At 38.6% G+C, this 14,988-nt stretch overlaps 1 protein-coding gene across 3 annotated transcripts in view; it reads left to right on the forward strand.

Moving 5' to 3' along the window:
- The window catches only part of LOC150106811 (nucleoprotein TPR-like), an 826,699-nt gene that overhangs the window by 730,728 nt on the left and 80,983 nt on the right, over positions 1 to 14,988 (forward strand). The gene's annotated exons all lie outside the window — the stretch shown is intronic.

The raw sequence follows: 14,988 nt of genomic DNA on the forward strand, positions 1-14,988 counted from the left end.
TAAATATAGAATTTTGAACAGCTTTTATCTTGGCACCTTGTCATATGCCTTTTCCAGATCTACAAAACTTAAGCACAGACAGAACCTTATTATATTGAGCCTAATGGTGTTCACTGTGTGTCATTGTGGATGGCACCTTCTCTTCAAGCCTTGCCACCAATGCAGAATTATCTCAGGCCTCTATTCCCTCACCTACCCTCCTTCTCATAAATCATCTACTCTCAATCATTACAAATCCTATCCATATCTTTGCCAGTGATAGCACTCTCCATACCATCCTTCAATGGGGTAAGGATAACCTAATTACCTTCAATGCTACCAAAATGCAGTGCTCCATTTTCTCTCACAAAAGGGATCTCAGCTCACCTTCTCTCATCCTCAATCATAGATGCATTACCAGACAGGATGAACTCTCTCTACTTGGACTGACATTTACCTCCAGCCTCTCTTGGCACAAACACATCACATCAGTAGCTTCCTCAGCTTCTAAAAAACTGGGCATTCTTTTCTGTTTAAGAAACTATTTTACACTCACCAAGGTACTAACCCTATATAAATCCAAAATCCACCCATCCTTAAAATACTGTTCACATAGTTTGATTGGTGCACCTAAAACCTCCTTAAAAATTCTTGATGCTGTCCAGAGGAGAGCAATTTGGCTCATAGATGACCCTTCCCCTGCAGGCCCACTTCAACCTCTATCTCACAGGTGTGATGTGTTCAGCTCTGTGTCTTTTTTTTTTTTTTTTCTACAGGTGCTTCCATGGTCACTGTTCCACTGAATATTGGCAAACATCAATCCTTCCATGCTGTTGGGCCTGTCAAAACAAGAGCAGCTGCTATCCAACATCCCTTTACAGTACAACTGCAAACTCATCAAAACTTCTTTGCCTGTTACTAATTTATTCCATCTGCTTCTGTCTTCAAGAACAGCCTTCCTCATGATGTGTTTCCCAACAATTTCAACCTACAACTCGTTAAGAATGTCAATAGGTTTCTTCTTCTTTCTCAACTCTCCTCACACATGGCATTAATGTGGTATAGGTTCTTGTAGCTCTCATGTCTTGAATAATATCATCATCGTCATCAAATTCCTGCCATGTACCCTCAAGGGGTGTAAAGGATATGATAGTACCACATGAAAAAAATTACATCATTATTAATTTCCTATCTACAATTTTCCTCCAAATCAGTCTGTTACTTGTCAAGACTCCAACATTATCAGATCTTATGTCTGTCGTCTAAAGCACTTTGTACTGTATCAATCCACCTATATCTTGGTCTTCCTCTGGGTCGTTTTGCTGCCAACCTGGCAGAGAACACTTGTTTTGCTAATCTTTCCTCGCTCATTCTGTTTAAGTGACCATACCACCTGAGATTAGCTCTGCTAACGCATTCCTGGATGCTGACAATGTCAAGTTCTTTCCTAATATCCTCGTTTTTAATATGATATTGCCATTGATGCCATCTGTTCACGCCTATAATCTTTCTCAGGACTCTCATATCTGTGGTCTCTAGTCTTTGATCAAGTGTTTTACTTCTGACCCAGCTCTCAGATCCATAAGTTAAACTGGTTTGAACACTGTCTTGTATACAGCTAATTTAGTGTTCCGACTAATTTCTCTCTTATTCCATATGAATTTATTCAATTGACTTCCCACCATACCACTTTGCTGATTCTGTTGTCTATTTCCATATTTAATTTACCATCTTCACTAAAAATCGTGCCAAAATAGCTGAAATGTTTTACTTGTTCCACAGGTTCTCCATTCACAACACAGTTGACATTTTCAATGATTCTGCCTATTTTCATTGTCTTTGTCTTTTTATTGCTGACCTTCATACCATATCTATTACAACAGATATTCAATTTAGTCAGTGAATCTTGCAGACTTGTAGCAGATTTATTTAGAAATATAACATCATCCACATAAAGCAAAGAGCTGACATTAACATCTCCAATTTTGATATCATGTTTAATACCACTTTCCTTCATAATGTGATCCATATAGATAATGAATAACAGAGGGGATAATGTACATCCTTGTCTCACACCAGATTTAACATTAAACCATCTTCCTGTACTTCCTTCAATTCTAACTGCTGACTTACAACTCAAATAAAGACTAAGTATTGCTTGATATAATGTCCCATTCACACCATATAACTGCAGTATATTGAATAGCTTCTCTCTTGGCACCTTGTCATATGCCTTTTCCAGATCAACAAAACTTAAATACAGATCTTTGTTATATTCCCATGCTTTCTCGACTATTTGTCGTAAAGTGAAGATCTGATCCTGACAGCCTTTATTTGGCCTGAATCCAGCTTGTTCTTCACCAAGCTTTTCTTCCACATTTCTTCTCAACCGTTTCTCAAGTATACTTGCATAGATCTTGCCAAGAACACTCAGTAGGGAAATACCTCTGTAATTCTCACATGCAGTTTTATTTCCCTTTTTATATATGGGTACCATGAGAGCTCTACTCCAATCATCGGGAATTCGTCCCTCTGTCCAGGTTTTCTGAACTATGCAGTGCAGCTACTGTAAGACTCTTATACCACCATACTTCAGCATTTCTGGTCGAATATCATCTACTCCTGCTGCCTTTCCACATTTCAAACCTTTGATGGCTTTTTCTACTTCAAGTATGGATATGTATTCCTAACTGCATGCCTGGTCAATTCCTTTTACAGCACTCTTTCCTCCATTCTTAAGCTTCTTCAACAACCTCCAGAATATTTTGCCACCTTCTTGATATTTATTTTCTATATTCTTGCCAAAGTCTTCTCATGACTTTTGTTTAGCTAGTTTTACACAGTGTTTAGCATTCTTGCATTTGTCTCTATATTCTCTAAGAGCACAAGCTGACTTATTTGACAGGAACTTTTGGTATGCTTTCTTCTTTTCCTTCACTGCCTCTTTAACTTCCTCTGTCCACCAGGGAGTTCTGATTTTTTTATCCTTACAGACAACCTCACCACATGCCTCTCTGGCAGAATCAATCAATGTTTTCTTCAGAGTTCGCCACTGAATCTCCAAGGTTTGATTCCTGTTCTCAAACTCTTTCATTTTTCTTCAATAATCTTTGTGTATTTTAGTCTACAGTTCACATCTGAGAGCTGCTCAACTTTTATTCGCTTTAAAACTTTCTTACATGTTATTCTTTTCAATATGAAATTCAATTTTATCCTGCTCAAGACTAAATAGTGATCACTTCCAATTTCAAATCCTCTGTACACTCTGGTGTCCTGCACCAGGGAGAAAACATCACTATCAACAATAACATAGTCAGTGAGACTTTTCTTATTCCTAGCCTCTTCTCCATGTGAATTTGTGCACATTTTTATGTTGGAACATGGTGTTAGTAATAACCAGTCCATGTTCTGAGCAGAAATCTAACAGATATTTGCCATTATTATTAGCTTTGCTCTTTTCTCCAAATTTTCCCAAAATATTTTTATATGTCTGACAATCATTTCCTACTCTGCTATTTAGATCCCCAACAAGGACTAAATTTTCATTTTTGATTGTGTCAGTTGCTTTTTTCTAAAGCCTCAAAAAATTCCTCCACTTCTACCTTAGTAGAACCTTCTGTGGGACCATAGGCACAAATAAGTCTCATTGTCCAGTTCCCCATTCTCATATTTGCCCACATTACTCTACTTGAGACTGCCTGCCATTCAAGAAGATTAGCCTTGTATTTTGTGTTGAATACTATAGAAGTATAACATCATCCGCATAAAGCAAAGAGCTGACATTAACATCTCCTATTTTGATATCAGGTTTAATACCATTTTCCTTCATAATATGATCCATAAATAATGAATAACAGAGGGGGTAATGTACATCCTTGTCTCACACCAGATTTAACATTAAACCATCTTCCTGTACTTCCTTCAATTCTAACTGCTGACTTACAACTCAAATAAAGACTAAGTATTGCTTGATATAATGCCCCATTGACACCATATAACTGTAGCGTATTGAATAGCTTCTCTCTTGGCACCTTATCATATGCCTTTTCCAGATCGACAAAACTTAAATACAGTTCTTTGTTATATTCCCATGCTTTCTGGACTATTTGTCGTAAAGTGAAGATCTGATCCTGACAGCTCTATTTGGCCTGAATCCAGCTTGTTCTTCACCAAGCTTTTCTTCCAGGAACACTCAATAATGAAATACCTCTGTAATGCTCATATTCAGTTTTATTTCCCTTTTTATATATGGGTACTATGAGAGCTGTATTCTAATCATTTGGAATTTATCTCTCTGTCCAGACCTTCTGAACTATGCTGTGCAACCACTGTAAGACTTTTATACCTCCTTTCTTGAGCATTTCTGGTCGAATCTCATCTGCTCCAGCTGCCTTTCCACATTTCAGGCTTTTGATGGCTTTTTTTCCTACTTCAAGTATGGATATGTATTCTTGATTGCATGCCTGGTCAGTGTTTTTTATCACTGCTGTCACTGATTATTTCATTTAGCAATTTTATGAAGTAATTACTCTATACTTCAAGGATATCTTTTTTGTAGTTGTGTGGTGTGAGAGTTTGTAAGTGCAAAACTAGGAATACTTAATAGGGGGGATGCAATCGACCATGTGTATGGCCATCCCTGTGATAAATGAGTGTGTGTACTGAAATGATTATGCATTGCTGAATATGATTTCACAGGTTTTTGATTCAAATGGGTTGGTAATGACGTTACACAAGAGTAATTGTGGGTACAAGGTGATAATGAAATGCAAGAAGTATCAGGAATAAGGGAGAGGAGTTGGGAGCATTGGTCAACTTGACTTGGCCAAAAATTATAATTATCAGTGAAACCTTGCTGACAGTAAATAATATAGTTTCAGGGATAGAATGTAAAGGTATTATATTTTCAAGGAGGATAGAGGGAATAGGACAGAGGGTGGGGTATTGCTGATGATAGTTGAATATAACTAATTGGAAGTTAAGAAAAGAGGATTTTAGGTCTTTGGGATGATAGTTCATATGAGGCTGTCTCATGTGATCAATAGGACAAAATATATTGGTGGTGCTATAGACCAGAGGTTCAGGGAAGGATGTGGATGCCATTTATTGGCAGATTTGCACAAATAATGCAGGATGAACAATTATTATGGGAGACTTTAACTGTGGGGACATAGGATGGAAAGGGGGACATGGCAAAATGGAAGTAGAATTTATACAGTTGCTAGGGGATATTTACATGAAACAATGTCTTGTAGAGTGAACAGGAGTTTGAGACTATTGTATCTAATAATAGCATCAGAAGATATATCCATAAAGTTCATGTTGAACTATAAAGATTGTAATTATGAGAGACTTAAGAGTCATCTCGGAATAGTGCATAGGAAGTGGTAAGAGGTTGTTTGAGAGAAGCATTATCAAATTACATATCCAAGATCAGGAGGATAAACCAATAAAAGAGGGGACATGATAGAAACTTTTAAGATATTAAAGGAGATTTAGAAAAGGGGATTTATAAATACAAACAAAATTTTTCAATAAATAGAGAAATATGAACCATCTGTGGAAGTTGTGTAAGGATGAGGTTAGTAGCAGTGTTGTGACCAGATATTTTGCATGGAGAGTAGTGAATGAGTAGAATGGATTGTCAGAAATAGTTGGAAGTTCCTGACAGTCAGTGAAAGGTATGATAGGTTTTTGTGTGTATAATAGATGGATTGGGTCTCCCACAATAAGTCTCTGGACTCCATTTAGATATCATATAATAATAATTATTATTATTATTATTATTATATTGGTACCTCCATGGAGGCCAAAGACTCATCGTCAGAGACCCAATCTATCATACCTCTTCTTCAATCCATTAACAGATAAAGCACTCACAACTGACTCTGGCAGCTCATTCCATTCATTCACCACTCTCCAAGCAAAAAATCTAGTCCTCACACCCCTACTGACCACACCTTTATTCATCTTCCAGGGACGAACCCCCTTGATCTGGAAGTTAGTAAATTACTGAGGCATGACTGACTCTTCACAAAGCCATGTGACCCTCATACAGTATTGTATTTTTATCTACCCGTTCTTGAATTCTCTTTTTTACCAATTTTTTTAGTACTTTTACTTCCACACCTGGGATATTGATTGGTCTATAATTTGCTACTGAAGTCTTAGAACCTCCCTTATGCAAAGGAAGAATTTTGCCCTCTTTCCACTCCCTTGGAACTCTACCAGAGCTAAGACTTAAATTAAACAGCTTAGTCAAAGGTATTTCCTTTGCTCATTTTCGCAAAACCGTAGCTGATATCCCATCTAATCCCACAGCTGTATTTACATTGAGATTCTGCAATATCCTTAGAACCTCCAATTCATCCACCTCTGTTCTCAGTATGACAATATATGCTTGCAAAGTGGTCACTCAGTAAATAAACTATTTTATCTGCTTCTGTCTCCTCATGACCATCATCACTCATTAAGGTTAATCTTCCATAGTTATTCTTCTTCTTACTTGCCACGTAATGAAAAAACTCTTTGGGGTTTCTTTTGGCCTGCTTGGCTAAATTCTTCTCATCATCTGATTTTGCCTTCCTTGCCTGAGCCTTGTACTGTTCATGAGTTTTGCTGGGCACCTTTTTCTTTATATACCCTCCACAGCATTTTCTTCTTCTGCAGCTCGTGCTTAATGATATTATTCATCCATCAAACTCCTACCTGATTAACCTTCCTTACCCTAGGTATGCAATTTAATACTTCTTCCTCTAGATGACCCTTAACTATCTCCCATGCGCTACTAACATCCATATCCTGCAGAGTTTTATACCATGCACAGATTTAGGCTTCTTCCTAAGCCTGTCGCAAGTGATTGAACAACATTCCTCATGTTGTTCAATCCCAAGACAGGATCGCATGGTCACTTTCACCAATCAGCAGCAGTGTGGTCACCTTGGTTATGGATAGCTCTTCTGATCCTATGACCAGGTCCAGTAATCTCCCACCCGTAGTTCACTCTATCACATGCTGCCTTAAGTAATTATCCCCCAGCAGGTGTATAAATTTTGTTTCCTTCCTTCCATTCTATATCTCCATAGTTGAACCCCCCCCCCCCCCCATAATAATCACTCAACTTGTACTCATTGTACTATGAGGGTAGTCTGAAAAGTTCTCAGCCTCGACCATAGATGGCAACACTATCGGCAAGATTTTTTTTTCTAAGTTGGTACATCTGCCATAAGCATTCATATGGAATTGCAAGTCATTCTATCAAGGACTTTGATTTTATACAGCTGTCTGAAGCAAACCTTGAAATGGATAAAATTGAGTATCATGCGGTTATAAAATTCTTTGTAATAGAAGGTTTAACACCAAAAGAAATTCATTCGAAGTTCATAAAAGTTTATGGACACTCTTCTTCGTTTTCGGCAATTAAGAAATTGACTGTCGAGTTTAAACGTGGCCGTACCAGCCTTGAAGATGATCCACGTGATGGACGTCCAAAAAGTGTAATAACACCAGAAATCATTGATCAAGTCCATGATATGGTATTGTATGACCGGCGAGTCAAAGTGCGTGAAATTGCTTAGATTATGGGCATTTCAAAAGAACTTGTAGGATATATTTTGCATGAAAAATTGCAAATGAAAAAGCTTTGCGCAAGATGAGTGCCACACTTGCTCACAGCAGATCAAAAACGCACTCGCATGAAAATCTCTGAACAGTGCTTGGAGCATTTTAACAAGAGTAAAACTGATTTTTGTGCGTCGATTTATTACTATGGATGAGATTTGGATTCACCGTTACACACCAAAATCCAAACAGTGGACAGAAGTCGGTTCCATCAGCAGGAAGTTCATGGCATCTGTGTTTTGGGATGCTAAAGGCATTTTGTTTATTAATTATCTGGAAAATGGTAAAACAATAACCGGGGAATATTATTCCGATCTTTTAACCAGACTAGAGAAAAAATTTGTGAGAAAGGACCTGGTTTGGAAGAAAAAATCATCTTTCATCAAGACAATGCACCTGCCCACAAAGCTGTTTTGGCTGTGGGAAAATTAAGGGATCTGCACTATGAATTGTTGGATCATTCACCCTATTCCTTAGATTTGGCTCCCTCTGCTTCTGTCTCTTCCCAAAACTAAAACTCTACCTCGCTGGTCAGCGTTTTTCTTCGAATCAAGAGGTGATTGCAGCTGTAGAGGGGTATTTTGCAGAACTTACTGAGACCCACTACAGGGATGGGATAATGGCGCTGGAGCATCGCTGGAATAAATGTATTAGTCTTAAGAGAGATTATGTTGAAAAATAAAAATAATTTTGAAATTATAAGTTCGTTTTTTCATTGTTAGACCAAGAACTTTTCAGACCACCCTCGTAATTTGGCAATACATGTCTTCCAGATCATCTGTGGAACCCTCAGGCCTATAGCAACAACCAGCTGGGTATTTTGTCTTATTGGTCTTAATCTCACACCAGATTGCTTCAAATGAACAGCCACCCTCCCATCTGTCTCCTATTCTTTTTGGTTGCAATTCATCTGCTATCATCAGCAGTACTCCTTTCCCCATCCTATCTTCTTTATCTCTGAAAATTCTAAACCCTAAACATTCAATCCGTGTTAGTACATCATCTGCTGTTAGCCAAGTCTCACTAATGCCTATAATTTTTGGCGACGTTGCACTAACTAATGCCAAAAATTCCTCCACCCAACCTTAACTTTCTGAATTGACTACCTTATTCAATATTTTTGCTTGAGAGAGACTAGATTCTTCACTTGGTCATTCTCACACTCACTCGCTACGTGGGTGCCTTCACACAAAGTCACTTGCTTCCACCCTAATTGCTTAAATTTCCCTGAATTTGCACATCAGCATGCTCAGTGAACAAAGCTCTCTCCAGACACCTAATACCAAAATCATTCAGATGCAGTCCATCCACTTTGTACAAATCCTTTTTTTCCATCAAACAGCGACTACAGTTCCACAAATTCTACATCAAATTTTGCACAATCTACATATAGACTCATTGGCTATCAATGCCTTCTTCTTCAGTTCACCTTTATCATACGATCTTGGTCTTAAAAGTTCTCGACCTAACAATGAAAAAACGAAGAGATAGAAGTCAGAGGGAACCAAATCTGGGGAATAGGGTCGATGTTCCAACAATTCATAGTGCAGATCCCTTAATTTTCCAATTGCCAAAACACCTTTGTGTGCAGATGCATTGTCCTGATGAAAGATGATTTTTTTCATCTGCAAGCCAGGTCTTTTCTCACAAATTTTTTCATCTAGTCTGGTTAAAAGATCGAAATAATATTCCCCAGTTATTGTTTTACCCTTTTCAAGAGAATTAATAAACAAAATGCCTTTAACATCCCAAAACACAGGTGCCATGACTGACTTTGTCTTCTTTGGCACTGAACAACCGGCTTCTGTCCATTCAAGATATTCAAGAAATTTCTGTCTTTGTTTCTTTCAACCACAGACAAAGTACATACTTGGTCACTGTCACGTGTTTGCTAGCTTCTTCTTCTAATACTGCCTCAGATATTATGATTATACTGATTGCTTAGCTGAAATTAGGCATGAAAAACATGTTAATTAAACATTCCATGTTTAGTTCTAGAGCAGGGTTTCTGGATTATGTAAAACATATATATATATACATAACATTAATAAAAATAGGCAAAATAATTTGGTTGCTTTTATGGTTTGGTTGCCCATATAATAATATAACTATAGAATAAACACATATGCCACAGTAAATAACTTTTTTATTGTGTAAATATTTTGTCTTATATATCATAAGACATCATCAGTAGAATTATCGAACAACAATAGGAATTGAATTAAAAAACAGTAGTGTGCATGGTTAAATTGGAATCCTTCTACATATACAGTCGCATATTCATGGATTAAAACTAATGGGCTAAAATTAAACTAATTAAATTAAAATATAACAGATAAATTGATCTTCTCTGAATGAAAATATCCCTACCCAACTCAGTCAAATTCATATGCTGTCTCTATCGCTCCCCAAATGCAACCAACCACTCTGAACTCTTTAATTTCCTCTCTCTAAAAATCGACTTTCTCCAGTCCCACTTTCCCAACAGAAAAATCATCCTCTTAGGAGATTTTAATGCACACAATACCAACTGGCTTCCTCCTCCAGCTGCACAGATCTTGCAGGCAGAGATGCTGAAACATTTGGCATCACTAATGACCTTACACAACTCGTTCAGATGCCAACCAGAATGTCTGATAACCCAAACCACTCTCCAAACACCCTAGACCTCTTCCCCACCAGTGACCCTTCCAAATACATAGTAAATGTAGAGGGCCCGCTAGACAATTCTGACCACAACCTAGTGCTCATCTCCTTCCCCATTCAACAACACTTACACAGCCACTCCCAAACAAGAGTTGTTTGGCATTATAACAGTGCCAGGTGGGACAGCCTCCGCAACTTCTGTGCCTCATTCCCATGGTTAGAGTATTGTTTCCGACCTTCCAACCCAAACACATGCACTGAACTCATAACCAAAGTAATCCTCACTGGCATGGAATCATACATTCCCCACAGTACTCTGACCTGCCATTCCCTAACTAAACCTTGGTTTTCCAAAAGATGTGCCAAGGCAGTACAAATAAAAAACATACTTAGCAAACATACCATAACTGACTCAGATCAAGAATCCCATCCTCCTCTACTAGAGCTTATACCCAAGCCCAAAATAAATGCAAAAAAACAATCAATGCTTCTAGAACAGAGTTCAAAAGAGCAAGAAATTAGCAGCCTGTCCAAATGGCAGCCGAGCCTTTTGGTCTCTTGCCAAAGCAGTTGGCCGCAACTTCTGCCCAACGCTATTCCCACCTCTATCATATCCAGATGGCTCCATTGCATCATCTCCTACAGAAATGGCTAATCTCGTGGCTTCACACTTTGCCTCCAGTGCATGCACAATCGACATTGGCAAATGTCCCCCCAACCATTCCAGATACCCAACATACAATGCCCACCATATCCTTTTGCCAGAAAGAGATCAGCAAAATACTGTCTGAATTAGACACAAAAAAGTCTCCTGGCATTCCTCCAATTGTCCTATGTCACTTATATATACTGTCTTACTCCACTGGTATACTATCCCACAGCCGGGAAATTGGCCTATATTCAACCCATTCCCAAAAAGGGCGACAAGTCACTGCCATCCAACTACCACCCCCATCTCGCTCCTGTCTAAAGAAATGGAAAAAATCATCAATTCCCAACTCCTACACTACCTTGAGGCTACCTGTCTAATAAACGACTGCCAGTATGAATTCCATCCCTGCCGATCAACAGGAGATCTGCTCACATATGTCACCCATCTCTGGTCAAATACCATGGAGAAGTTTGGCGAATCGCAAGCAGTTAGACTTGGTATTTCCAAGGCATTTGACTGGGTCTGGCACAAGGGCTTACTAAGCAAGCTGCCATTGTTTGGTCTATCTCAAGACCTCTGTAATTGGATTGCCAGCTGCTTTCTGTCTGGACGCTCACTATGTGTGGTGGTGGATGGCTCCTTATCCTCTCACCATTCAACTAATGCTGGGGTTCCTCAAGGTTCTGTCCTCTCACCAGCCCTCTTCCTACTATATATCAATGACCTACTTCAACTTACCTCCAACCCATTCCCCGTTTTGCAGAGAACAGCACATTACACTCCTCACTCTCTTTTGATAAACCTTACTCACCTCAACCTACAGATCAGCAACCACCACTGCCCTTAATTCAGACCTTCTACAAATATTTTCATTGATATATAGTAGGTCATTGATATCAATTTCAGTGCAAACAAAACCCAGTATTGTCTCATTTCTCATAAAAAAAAGAACCAGTTTCTCCCAGTATTATTTTTGACAATACCCAAATTTCCAGACAATCTGAGATTTCTCTTCTTGGAATTACCTTGACATCAAGCCTCTCCTGGCATAAAGACATAACAACCATTGCATTCTCAGCTTCTTAAAACACTAGGATTTCTCTTTTGCTCAAGATGTTATTTCATGCTGAACAGCTATTAACCTTATGCAAATCACAAATCTTCCAATCATTGAATACTGCTCCCACATATGGGTGGGCCCCCCCAAAAGCTCCCTCAAATTGCTTGATTCCATACAGAGGAGAGCAGTCAGATTTATTAATGACCCATCTCTTACCAACTCATTCCCCCCCACTTTCACACATATGATTGGTCTGGTCTGGTCTCTACAGTATGTGTCTTCTACAAATATTTTCATGGAAAATGTTCATCCGAAATGGCATAAATAATTCCCCCACTTAGTACTAAGCTCATTGGAACACGTGCAGCTGCTTCTCGAAATCCCTACACAGTGCACCTTGAAACCCACAAAAGGGTGTAGGGTGTTGATTTGTGGTAGAAATGAGTACAGTTCTGGTTTGGACACGGACAACTGAGCTATAGCCAAGTGGGTGCTGAAGATCTGGGTGACAGAATAATAGATCAAATCATTTAAGAAAGAGACGATTAAAAAAAAGTGGTCCGAAAATGATTTAAAAATGAAAATATATAATTGCACAATATTAAAATAAAGAAGGGGTGCTTAAGGGTCAAAGCTGTATAACTGAGAGGAGACCTCCACTTAGCAGAGAACCCACCAGGGCTTCTGACCTAATGTCCAGTCCTCACCTTCTCATGGTGCACCCTGTTGGGTATCTACCTGATTACTGAACGAATGAGGATGGGTTGGCAATTTGGGATTTAGCAGACCAAATTGTATTCTTATTGGCTTACACCAATATACAAAATGATGGTACAACATGACAAAATCTCATGCCGACTGGGGTGTCGCCTGGTTAAACAAGTCCCCTGTTGTTTTCGCCAGGGAACCAGGGCGAACAGCGAAAAGTTAGCTACTGGAACAAATCTGAAAGCACACCTCAACTCAACATCACCAGAGTTAAAGATTGGTACTATCAACATAAGAAGCCTGAATGGCAAAGAAATGGAGCTAGCAGAGGAATTAGATAAGTACCAGATCGACATAATAGGGGTGACTGAAACAAAAAAGACAAAAACTGGTGCGATCTTTCTGAACAATATATACAAAATGTTATATTCAGGAAATGACAATCAAGGAAAACAAGGAGTAGCCATAGTATTCAACACAAAATACGAGGCTAATCTTCTTGAATGGCAGGCAGTCTCAAGTAGAGTGATGTGGGCAAAATATCAGAATGGGGAATTGGACAGTGAGACTTATTTGTGCCTATGGTCCCACAGAAGGTTCTACTAAGGTAGAAGTGGAGGAATTTTTTGATGCTTTAGAAAAAGCAACTGACACAATCAAAAAGGAAAAGTCTGTCCTTGTTGGGGATCTAAATAGCAGAGTAGGAAATGATTGTCAGACATACAAAAATATTTTGGGAAAATTTGGAGAAAAGAGCAAAGCCAATAATAATGGCAAATACCTGTTGGATTTCTGCTCAGGTCATGGACTGGTTATTACTAACACCATGTACCAACATAAAAATGTGCACAAAGTCACATGGAGAGAAGAGGCAAGGAATAAGAAAAGTCTCATTGACAATGTTATTGTTGATAGTGATGTTTTCTCCCTAGTGCAGGACACCAGAGTGTACAAAGGATTTGAAATTGGAAGCGATCACTATTTAGTCTTGAGCAGGATAAAACTGAATTTCATATTGAAAAGAATAACATGTAAGAAATTTTTAAAGGGAATAAAAGTTGAGCAGCTCTCAGATGTGAACTGTAGACTAAAATACACAAAGATTATTGAAGAAAAAATGAAAGAGTTTGAGAACAGTAACCAAACCTTGGAGATTCAGTGAAAAACCTTGAAGAAAACACTGATTGATTCAGCCAGAGAAGCATGTGGTGAGGTAGTCTGCAAGGATAGAAAAATCAGAACTCCATGGTGGACACAGGAAGTTAAAGAGGCAGTGAAGGAAAAGAAGAAAGCATATCAATAGTTCTGTCAAATAAGTCAGCTTTTGCTCTTAGAGAATACAGAGATAAATGTAAGAAAGCTAAACAAAAGTCATGGGAGGACTTTGGCAAGAACATAGAAAATAAATATCAAGAAGGTGGTAAGATATTCTGGAGGTTGTTGAAGAAGCTTAGAAATGGAGGAAAGAGTGCTGTAAAAGGAGTTAGAGATGATAAAGGTGACATGAAAACAGGAGAAAAAGATATCCTTGAAGTATGGAGTAATTACTTCGAAAAATTGCTAAATGAAATAAGCAGCGATAGAACAGTGGTAAAAACACTCAACAGGGATACATATCCATACTTGAAGTAGAAAAAGCCATCAAAGACTTGAAATGTTGAAAGGCAGTAGGAGTAGATGATATTCGACTAGAAATGCTGAAATTCTATCTCTGGTGCAAATGTGAGATCTATACTCTTTCTGATAGTCTCTTTTCAGATTCCCTTGTCTGGCATAACATTTTCTTGCAATATGCCCCAGTTTGTTACACTTGTAGCACCTTGGGATTTCTCTGTGATTACCCCTGTCATATTTTCCGTCCAATGACAAAGGAGCATTTGTAGTTTCTCGAGTGGATAACTCTACCAACCTTTGCATTATAGAGTCCATCTTGTCTAGTACCGGCTTTTGTGACATCTCTACTTCTCTGTGGATTAGCTCAGTTGTTCTCTCATCCTTAGTTAAACAATATTCCTGGGTTCTTGCAGAGTTTGTCATCAGTTGGCCAAGCACTGCTTTGAGGCGTTCCATCATGGGTTGACGTAGTTTTTCCACCTCTTGTTTAACCAACTGGCAAACTTTGCTTAGAGTGGGATTGTTAACAGTAACCTGGCAAACTGATTCTGCTCTATTCTCCTCATTTTCCTTCTGTGCTTTCTGTCTCTCCTTCTTTTCCTGACATTCCTTTACAGTACTAGGATCCCTGTTGCCATCTCTTTTTTCTTTAATCATGTTTAGGGATCCAACATTGGCTGCGGGACATATGTCTCCGAGCAGTTGTTCT

This window comes from Typopeltis vanoorti, chromosome 5 (genome assembly GCF_054136105.1).
Source record: "Typopeltis vanoorti isolate ZY-2024b chromosome 5, IOZ_Tvanoo_1.0, whole genome shotgun sequence".
Lineage (NCBI taxonomy): Eukaryota > Metazoa > Arthropoda > Arachnida > Uropygi > Thelyphonidae > Typopeltis > Typopeltis vanoorti.